At 35.8% G+C, this 11,629-nt stretch overlaps 2 pseudogenes; both read left to right on the forward strand.

Annotated features, from left to right (window-relative positions):
- Positions 1 to 924, forward strand: part of LOC147605334 (ras-related protein Rab7 pseudogene) — a 2,505-nt pseudogene extending 1,581 nt beyond the window's left edge.
- A 9,855-nt stretch (positions 925 to 10,779) lies between these two features.
- LOC147605335 (uncharacterized) lies at positions 10,780 to 11,392 on the forward strand (annotated as a pseudogene).
- Positions 11,393 to 11,629: the final 237 nt, after the last annotated feature.

The raw sequence follows: 11,629 nt of genomic DNA on the forward strand, positions 1-11,629 counted from the left end.
TTGAGCGTTGTTATTTTCATAGTCCGACAATACTAGGCATTTAAATATATTCTGAATTTTTTTTAAAAGTTTGTGAATATGTATTTTAAAATTTAAAAGTTTGTGAAAATGTATTTTCAAATTTTAAAAGTTTGTGAATAGTGTGTGTGTGTGTGTGTGTGTGTGTATGTGTGTGTGTTTGAGAGAGAGAGAGAGAGTATTTTGTGAATAGTGTGTGTGTGTGTGTGTGTGTGTATGTGTGTGTGTTTGAGAGAGAGAGAGAGAGAGTATTTTGAAAGTTTTATTAATTTTTAAAGTTAGTGAATAGAGTGTGTATGTATGTGTGTGTTTTTTAGGGTTTTTGAAATAGTGTGTGTGTGTGTGTTCTTGGAGACAATGGGGTTGGGAAAACTTCCTTGATGAATCAATACGTCAATAATAAGTTCAGTAATCAATATAAGACAACCATTGGAGTAGATTTTCTTACTAAATGAAGTGTAAGTAGAGGACATGTTGGTAACCATACAGATCTGGGACCTTGCCCGCCGGCTACAGAGGCTCCAAAGCCTTGGAGTTGCATTCTACATGGGTGTAGGCTTGTTTATGATTTCAATGTGATGAAGTCTTTTGACAGTCTAGACAACTAGTATATCTTATACAGGCAAATCCATCTGATCCAAAATTTTCCTTTTGTGGTTCTCGGAAACAAAGTGGACATTGATGGTGGTAACAGCAGAGTGGTATCTGAAAAGAAGGCAAAAGGATGGTGCACAGGTAAAGGAAACATGCCCTATTTTGAAACTTTTGCCAAGGAGGAAAGACTCATCATTTCAGTGTATTGCAAAGAACGCATTGAAAAATGAGACAAAGGAAGAAATAAACCTACCTAACACCATTGATGTGTCCAATGCAAGGACACAAAAGACATCAAGTTGTGAATGCTAGAAAGTTATTCTATAAGTTCAACTAGTAGGATTGGATGTGCATGCCATCATACCTGTACATAAAAAATACATCCTTTATGCATCTTTCTGTGCATAAAAATCAATTTTTATGAGAATAACACTTTTGAAATAAAAAAATTCCTTTATGCATCTTTCTATGCATAAAAATCAAATTTGATGAGAGTAACACTTTTGAAATAAAAATAAATCCTTTATGCATCTTTCTATGCATAAAAATCAATTTTAATGAGAATAACACTTATGCATCTTTCTATGCATAAAAATCAATTTTAATGAGAATAACACTTTTGAAATAAAAATACATCCTTTTTGCATCTTTCTATGCATGAAAATCAATTTTAATGAGAATAAAAAATAAATCCTTTATGCATCTTTCTATGCAAAAAAATCAATTTTAATAATTAATATCAGTGATATCCATGCATATTCATAGGTGAATATGTACATGGAGTAATTAGAATATTTCTTTTAGATGCAAAAAAATGGTGGGAATTACTCTTTTGGAATAACATAAAAACAAACTTTCTTTTCCACAAAATTGTGCAAGATTTTGCCATAACCTCCTTTGGTATGGCTAACCATTTCTCATTTTTATCATTCTATTTTAACTTAAGTTAAACTAAATTAGATTCATAGAACTCTAATCTACGTAATTTTCTATAATTCAAGAGAGGAAACAATAAGAAGAGTTTAATTAATCCCTTAGTTAATCTTTCTAGGATTAAGAAAGGCTGGAATGTAAAGAAGAGAAGGGGAAGGCCTTTTCATCAAGGCATAGCATTTGAATTTGATTCAATTAACTGCAAAACATAAAAATCAAGAAAACCATAGATTTAAAATTAAACAAGTAAGAAAATTAACTTACATAGAGCTTGTAAGCTCTCCTTTGGCTTGAGGGATTGAGGGTTCTACTCTTGTTTGAAGCAAGAGTGGCCACCAATTCATTGTGGAGAGGATTAGGCCAAAAACAATTGAATTATTAAAAAATTCAATGTAGAAGGCTCTCACAGCAGGAGTAGAGTAACAGTGCATAAATACCATTAAGCTTTTACAAAGGGAGAGGCTTCTATTTATAGGAAGAAGTGAGCCTCTAACCAAGCAAACTGATTCTAGAATTTCCCAGATCAGTTTGGTCAATTTTTGACCATTTTTGGGTCAATTCAGCTTACTTTTGGATCTAGTTTTGAAATAGGGGAGAGGAGAGATAAAAATCTTAATATTTTTTAGTTTAAAACTCCTCCACACGTGAAATATGCACCTCCTTGAAGAGCCCCCTTCTCCTTACCAAGGTGTTAAAAATGTATCATTATACCCAAAATACCTCAATTTTTTTAGTAATATTCATAGTTTTTTACTAATAAACCTTGTACTCAGTCAACTCTTCATCTTATGTGGGCATTTACTCATTTTTGGGTATTTTTCTTTTATAAATTGGATTTAACTGCTCCCCACACTTGGATTGATCCTATTGCACATAGGAACCTTAATTGGACCATAATCCAAAAATTTCTGAAAATTTGGACCCCTAGCTAAGGTCCTTTATACCTACTTTTAATTAATTCCAATTGCACATTAAAAAGTTCTTTTTGAATTTTTGTTTTAGGGAAAACCATTTTAGACACTAGGAGGAATTTTATATTAAAAAATATCTCAATTTTGGATACCTCCCTCTAGACATTTTCTCTCTCTAGGCCAAAATAGGGTAAAACAGGATCTTTCTTTTATTTCAGAGAGGGGAATAATTATAAGATCAGAAGGGGAGGTTCTTACACCTGCACACCTCAAAAGCTGGAGGGAGGAATCTTATATCCTATCCCACTTAAAAAACGCGAGATCCTTATCTCGCAAACTAGAGGACAACTCTTTTCCTTAAGATCTAACTGATTCTGGGGCTCCTTATAGTCTCGTGAACCCAACAGAATCCTGGGATAAAGATCCCTTATATAGAACTCATCTCATCAGATAACAATTCACTCAGATCATATCATTCAAATCCTTAACACAATAATGGCCCATTAGATCGAAATTTCCATCTGATTTCAATTATACAGATTTTTAATTTGTCATCCCTTAACTTGATCCACTGGGTCAAGTGTTAACAATAGCAATCTGTCAGCACAATCCACTAATCTCATAGTGATTTATTGAGGTCATTATCGCATCATTCCAGTTACGAACATCATCACACAGGGACTCGTCCCATTCATCCTCATTGTGATTTTGCTCAGCTTATCACTTTTCAACCAAAATTCAGGAATCATCATTTTTCAATCAAAATCCAAATCAACTCATCGGTTCTCAATCAAAATTTAAAAATCATATCAATCACATTCGAATTCATCATCTCGATAGCATTTATGCTTATAATTTCAAGGTCTTAGATTTACTCGTATATACTGCCAGTAAAGAGTTACAGTTATATACTCGATATATATGTGTACTCAAGGTCCTCGGAATTATAAGGTAAATACCATCATGTCTAGGCCTCAAGCAAGTAAGGGATTCCATACAATGGCGGTACCTCCATTTGAAGACCCAATTTGAATAATTTGTATGAATTTCATCACACATTTCTAACTTTTTACTGTTACTTCATAAATTTTTTGATATTTTTGGCTTCTCGGTTGATCCACTTTAGCCAATTCGCTCTAATACTAGCTGAAAGATCCCTGTCCCCACTGTGCAACGAATTCAGGAGTGCTAGCAGCGGAAGTAGCACTTCTTGCACGGCGGGGCAGGGTCCCTCACTCGGGGTCTCGCCCACGGATATCCAGACAAGAGACTAATCCATATGTTCTTCAAAAACCAAACTCGGAAAAACTTCCCTCGCTCGGAAAGCACGGGCGATTCCTCCAGGATAATTTTACTCTAACATAGTCAAAAGCCTTAACTAACTGAACTGATCTGACCGAACCCGTAATAAGTTCTATAGTTAGATCAAGGAAAAGATTGCACTTGGATCATAGAGACCAATGCTTTTTTCCTCATTGAGAGGTACAGCCATTGATTCTTTTCCATAGAACAATTTTTATCCAGGATTTACTTCATCTATCGTACCATAACAAAATTGAGTCTCATTTTAGGGATCCATCAGTCCAGCCTAAGTCGCGTGGGTTAGCCAACCGCAAAACCACTGTAGTGATGGAATCCATTTAGGAATTTGGTTAGGTTTTGTCCTGGCGGGTACTAGGAAAAAGAGTTTCCAGGCCCCTTAGCCGGATTTTCATGCAAACTTACAACTAGTCACACCACTTACACACCCAATATGAAATTGCCTTTTTCACAGAATCAGCTATCTTTAAAACAATCATTTAATGAAACCATAGTGTCACTGATCATAATCCCCCAAAATATGCGGTTGAATTCTAATTTCCAATCAATCCTTCATCGGAGTACCTATGGCATCATTGGCAACCCGAACGCTCACCATCTGTCTACTCAGGTGCCTTTTCGATAGTTCCTAACTCATAGTACCCGGCAATATATTCACTTATAAAAATCAAAATGGAATCTCCGTTGAAGATCAGCAAGATCAACCAACAGATCCATATAAAAGAGCCATGGACTCATTCGTTGAAGACCAGCAAGATCAATCAACCAAATCCATGCCTGAATTCAGAAAACAACTCTTACTCCTTGTTCCAATATCTTCCCCGACGCACGTGTGGATATCTTCGGCGACCCAGAGCCCGAGCACCATACGGTCATCACCCCTTAGGATCCTTCGCAGGTCACCTAGTGCTTCACTCATAGGCCGCTTCCTTGGTCCCTCATCCACTGTACCGGAAGCTCACCATTTAAATCGAACCGAGGTTGGTCAAGATCTCAGCTGGACCTTGCTACGCGAGACGTCCTCCGTTGACTCTCCGTCAGCTGTTGCAACTTTATCCAGTAGGTCTCCATGACCTCATTTATCACTCACAAGATGGTCAAAATGCTTCCCCAGCATTATTGACATAAAACAGTCATTTAAAAACATGTCATAAATACAGTTTCTATAACAAACTCTCGTCTTCCCACATTGTTCCACATCAATCCTCATTTATTTCATATGTATTCCCATTCACATCACATCACATCTATTCACATCACATCACATCTATTCACATCACATCTATTCACATCTATTCACATCCATCACATTCATTTACATCACATCTATTTACATCCATCACATTCATTTACATCACATCCATTTACATCCATCACATCACATTCATTCATATCCATCACATTCATTCATTCATCTCCACCACATTCATTCTCATGACCATCCCATCACATGTGTTCTATCCACACTATATCACATCACTTCTATCCACATCATATCTCATTCATACGCATCTCATCTCATTCATCCACATCCATCCAATCCTTCACATGTACGACTACTCACATCTATCCATACATTCATATCTATCACTTCACATCCACATATGTTCATGTCACATCACATTCTTTCACATACACATCCACATTCATTCTTTCACATACATCCACATCCATTCTTAACATACACATCCACATCCACATCCATTCTTAACATACACATCCACATCCATTCTTCACATACACATTCACATACACATTCACTTCCGTTCTTCACATATACATTCACATCGATTCTTCACATACACATTCACTTCCATTCTTCACATACACATTCACATCCATTCTTCACATATACATTCACATCGATTCTTCACATATACATTCACATGCATACATTCACATCCATTCTTCACATATACATTCACATCCAATCTTTCACATCCATACATTCACATCCATTCATTCACATCTATCTGATCACATCACATCTCATTATATTTATTCACATCACATCCCATCCATCCATTCATTCACATCTATTTGATTCACATCACATCTCATCACATCTATTCACCTCAAATCTCATCACCTCTATTCACATCACATCCATACATTCATTCACATCTATCTGATTCACATCACATCTCATTACATCTATTTATATCACATCCCATCCATCCATTCATTCACATCTATCTGATTCACATCACATCTCATTACATCTATTCACATCACATCCCATCCATCCATTCATTCACATCTATCTGATTCACATCACATCTCATCACATCTATTCAGAGAATTTAAACATAGAATTTAAGAGAATTCTAATTTTGATATAAAGATTCTTTATGCATCAACTTTAATGAGAATAACACTTTTGAAATAAAAATAAATCCTTTATGCATCTTTCTATGTATAAAACTCAATTTTAATGAGAATAACACTTTTGAAATAAAAATAAATCCTTTATGCATCTTTTTATGCATAAAAATCAATTTTAATGAGAATAACATTTTTGAAATAAAAATAAATCCTTTATGAATCTTTCTATGCATAAAAATCAATTGTAATGAGAATAACACTTATGCATCTTTCTATGCATAAAAATCAATTTTAATGAGAATAACACTTTTGAAATAAAAATAAATACTTTATGCATCTTTCTATGCATAAAAATCAATTTTAATAATTAATATCAGTGATATCCATGCATATTCATAGGTGAATATGTACATGGAGTAATTAGAATATTTCTTTTAGATGCAAAAAAATGGTGGGAATTACTCTTTTGGAATAACATAAAAACAAACTTTCTTTTCCACAAAATTCTGGAAAATTTTGCCATAATCTCCTTTGTATGGCTGACCATTTCTCATTTTTATCATTCTATTTTAACTTAAGTTAAACCAAATTAGATTCATAGAACTCTAATCTATGTAATTTTCTAAAATTCAAGAAAGTAAACAATAAGAAGAGTTTAATTAATCCCTTAGGTAATCTTTCTAGGATTAAGAAAGGCTGGAATGTAAAGAAGAGAAGGGGAGGCCTTTACATAGAGCTTGTAAGCTCTCCTTTGGCTTGAGGAATTGAGGGTTCTACTCTTGTTTGAAGGAAGAGTGGTCACCAATTCACTTTGGAGAGGATTAGGCCAAAACAATTGGATCATTAAAAAATTCAATGTAGATGGCTCTCAGGACAGGAGCAGCAGAGTAAAAGTGCATAAACACCATTAAGCTTTTACAAAGGGGGATGCTTCTATTTATAGGGAAAAGTGAGACTCTAACCAAAATTCAAGAGAGTAAACAATAAGAAGAGTTTAATTAATCCCTTAGTTAATCTTTCTCTAGAATTAAGAAAGGCTGGAATGTAAAGAAGAGAAGGGGGAGGCCTTTTCATCAAGGCATAGCATTTGAATTTGATTCAAAACATAAAAATCAAGAAAACCATATATTTAAAATTAAACAAGTAAGAAAATTAACTTACATAGAGCTTGTAAGCTCTCCTTTGGCTCGAGGGATTGAGAGGTCTACTCTTGTTTAAAGCAAGAGTGGCCACCAATTCACTTTGGAGAGGATTAGGCCAAAAACAATTGAATTATTAAAAAATTCAATATAGATGGCTCTTATAGGACAGGAGCAAAGTAACAGTGCATAAACACCATTAAGCTTTTACAAAGGGGGAGGCTTCTATTTATAGGACAAAATGAGCCTCTAACTAAGCAAACTGATTCTAGAATTTTCTAGATCAGTTTGGTCAATTTTCACCATTTTTGGGTCAATTCAGCTTACTTTTTGGATCTAGTTTTGAAATAGGAGAGAGGAGAGATAAAAATCTTATTATTTTTGAGTTTAAAACTCCTCCACACATGTGAAATAGGCACCTCCTTGAAGAGCCCCCTTCTCCTTACCAAGGTGTCAAAAATGTATCATTATATCCAAAATATCTCATTTTTTTAAGTAATATTCATAGTTTTTAACTAATAAACCTTGTACTCAGTCAACTTTTCATCTTATGTGGGCATTTACTTATTTTTGGGTATTTTTCTTTTATAAATTGGATTTATCTCCTCCCCACACTTGGATTGATCCTTTTGGCACATAGGAACCTTAATTGGACCATAATCTAAGAATTTCTGAAAATCTGGACCCCTAGGCTAAGGTCCTTTATACCTATTTTTAATTAATTCTAATTGCACATTGGAAAGTTACATCACACATTTCTAAATTTTTACTGTTACTTCATAAATTTTTGACATTTTTGGCTTCTCGGTTGATCCACTTTAGCCAATTCGCTCTGATACCAGCTGAAAGATCCCTGTCTCCACCGCGCAACGAATTCAGGGGTGCTAGCAGGAAGTAGCACTTCTTACACGGAGTAGGGTCCCTCACTCGGGGCCTCGCCCAACGGATATTCGGACAAGAGACTAATCCATCGGTTCTTCCAAAATCGAACCTGGAAAAACTTCCCTCGCCCGAAAAGCACGGGCGATTCCTCCAGGATACTTTTACTCTAACGTAGTCAAAAGCCTTAACTAACTGAACTGATCTACCCAAACCCGTAAGTCCCATAGTCAGATCAAGGAAAAGATTGCACTTGGATTATAGAGACAAATGCTTTTTTCCTCATTGAGAGACACAACCGTTGATTCTTTTCCATAGAACAATTTTTATCCAGGATTTACTTCATCTATCGTACCATAACAAAATTGAGTCTCATTTTAGGGATCCATCAGTCCAGCCTAACCCCATCTAGCCCCGTGGGTTAACCAACCGCCCCACCACTATAGTGATGGGATCCATTTAAGAATTTGGTTAGGTTTTGTCCCGGGTACCAGGGAAAAGAGTTCATAGGCCCCTTAGCCGGATATTCATGCAAACTTACAACTAGTCACACCACTTACACACCCAATATGAAATTGCCTTTTTCACAGAATCAGATATCTTTAAAACAATCATTTAATGAAACCACAATGTCACTGATCATAATCTCACAAAATATCCGGTTGAATTCTAATTTCCATTCAGTCCTTCATCGAAGTAACTATGGCATCATTGGCAACTAGAACGCTCACCACCTGTCCACTCAGGGGCCTTTTTGATAGTTCCTAGCTCATAGTAACCGGTGATATATTCACTTATAAAAATAAAAAAGGAATCTCCATTGAAGATTAGTAAGATCAACCAACAGATCCATATAAAAGAGCCATGGACTCATCCGTTAAGGACCAGCAAGGTCAATCAACCAGATTCATGCCCGAATTTAGAAAATAACTCTTACTCCTTGTTCCAATATCTTTCCCGACGCACGTGTGGATATCTTCGGCGACCCATAGCCCAAGCACCGTATGGTCAGCACCCTCTAGGATCCTTCGCAGGTCACCTGCCGTACCGGAAGCTCACCATTTAAATCAAACCGAGGCTGGTCAAGACCTCGACCGACCTTGCTATGCGAGACGTGCTCCGTTGACACTCCATGAGACCTGTTGTAACTTTATTAAATAGGTCTCCACGACCTCATTCACAAGACGGTCAAAATGCTTCCCAAGCATTATTGACATAAAACACTCATTTAAAAACAGGTCATAAATACAGTTTCTATAACGAACTCTCGTCTTCCCACATTGTTCCATATCAATCCTCATTTATTTCATATGTATTCCCATTCACATCACATCACATCTATTCACATCCATCACATTCATTTACATCACATCCATTTATATCCATCACATCACATTCATTCATATCCATCACATTCATTCATTCATCTCCACCACATTCATTCTCATAACCATCCCATCACATTTGTTCTATCCACATTATATCACATCACTTCTATCCACATTATATCACATTTGTTCTATCCACATTATATCACATCACTTCTATCCACATCATATCTCATTCATACGCATCTCATCTCATTCATCCACATCCATCCAATCGTTCACATGTACGACTACTCATATCTATCCATACATTCATATCTATCACTTTACATCCACATATATTCATGTCACATCACATTCTTTCACAAACACATCCACATCCATTCTTTCACATACACCCACATCCACATCCATTCTTTCACATCCACATCCATTCTTCACATCCTTTATACCTATTTTTAATTAATTCCAATTGCACATTGGAAAGTTCTTTTTGAAATTTTGTTTCAGGGGAAACCATTTTAGACACTAGGAGGATTTTCATATCAAAAAATATCTCAATTTTGGATTACCTCCCTCTAGACATTTTCTCTGTCTAGGCCAAAATAGGGTAAAACAGGATCTTTCTTTTATTTTAGAGAGGGGAATAATTATAAGATTAGAAGGGGAGGTTCTTACACCTGCACACCTCAAAAGCTGGAGGGAGGAATCTACATCCTTGGTCATAGTGTGCAGTTAGAAATGGAGCTATGATGGATTGGGTGTGCCCAGGTATCGGTAGAAAACCATCAAACTCTGAAATGGCTTTTTTGTCATACTCAAATTCCTAGCATTATTGAATCTCAAAATGCAAGTAAATGTCTCAATGTTGATGGAGTTGGAAGTTTTACAATAGAATGGCATATGAGTGCTGACTTAAAGGCATTAAAATCAATGTTTGGTATAAGTGGTGGTGCTAACACTAAATATCCATGTCTTTACTATATGACAAGTATGGGAACAAATGACTCGTGTAACACTAGGGCTATTGGAAGGCCACCTTCAAGGAATTTGGTAGATTTATCAAAATTCAAAAGCTCAAAAATGATTTGGGTTCCTATCCTCCCTATTCAGCTCCAGAATGTTCATATATGTTTATTGCATGCTGAAATTAGAATACTAGATAAACTTCTTCGTCTTCACCTAGATTGTGCATATTTAATCAAGCCTTCAAACATTGCAAATAAATGTGAGGATCTGTTTTCAAGGATGGGTTTCCATGGTGGTCAAGTTCACTTGAGGAAAGTCCATAATCTCTCTAGTAAGACAGGTGATGTTCTTGCAGATGTATCAATGGGAGGGTCAAAGGCTAGAAGATTTTTAAGCAACCATGACCAAAAACAGGTGAATGCTATGTGGGAATACTAGAAAGAGCTTTGTCAATTAACAACAAATGTAGCAAGCAATCCACAGGTTGCAAACAAGAGAATGGAAGTGTGGGTGAGACTTGATGAATTTCTAAAGATTCTAAGAAAACAAAAAAGTACACCAACATATGGATAGGATTTCAAAGAATCAATCACATATCTCATTCAGGCAATCAAGTCAGCATGGGGAGAAAAAGATATCACATATTATTTGGTAAGCCAATCTTTACTTATATTTTTAATCCATTTTCTTTGTATGCAAACAAGCCTAAGACATTGTATTCTTGCCCATGCAGCATATCCTTCTTATTCATGGGCCATACTTTGCTAAGAACCAAGGACCACTTGCTACCTAGAGTACTCAAGGCATTGAAAAATAACATTATCAAGCCCATACATCATTCTTCAGGAGTACAAGACATGGAGGAGGACAAACAAGGAGCAATGCACTTAAAGAGCTATTCAATTGGTTTTACAGAAGGCAACTTCAAAGAATGATGAAAGCCCAATATAAAAATATGAATTTTGAAAAGCATTGAAAGTTTTGATCATTATAACATTGGCAAAATAGATAATATGTACAAGCTTTTGCATTTGAGCAATTTTGAATACAAGTCACTTCTTGAGTTTTTTTGGCAATGGTTTGTTCTGGCATATCTCCTCTATACCTCAGAAATTTCTTTCTACTATATCCACCAAGTGTTTTGGTATTTGTCTTTTTATCAGCAATAGCATAGGAAGAGTAACATGAAAAGTAACCAGCCCTTGAGGCCCAA

Source organism: Cibotium barometz, chromosome 60 (assembly GCF_041138505.1).
Source record: "Cibotium barometz isolate CiBa-2024 chromosome 60, ASM4113850v1, whole genome shotgun sequence".
NCBI lineage: Eukaryota > Viridiplantae > Streptophyta > Polypodiopsida > Cyatheales > Cibotiaceae > Cibotium > Cibotium barometz.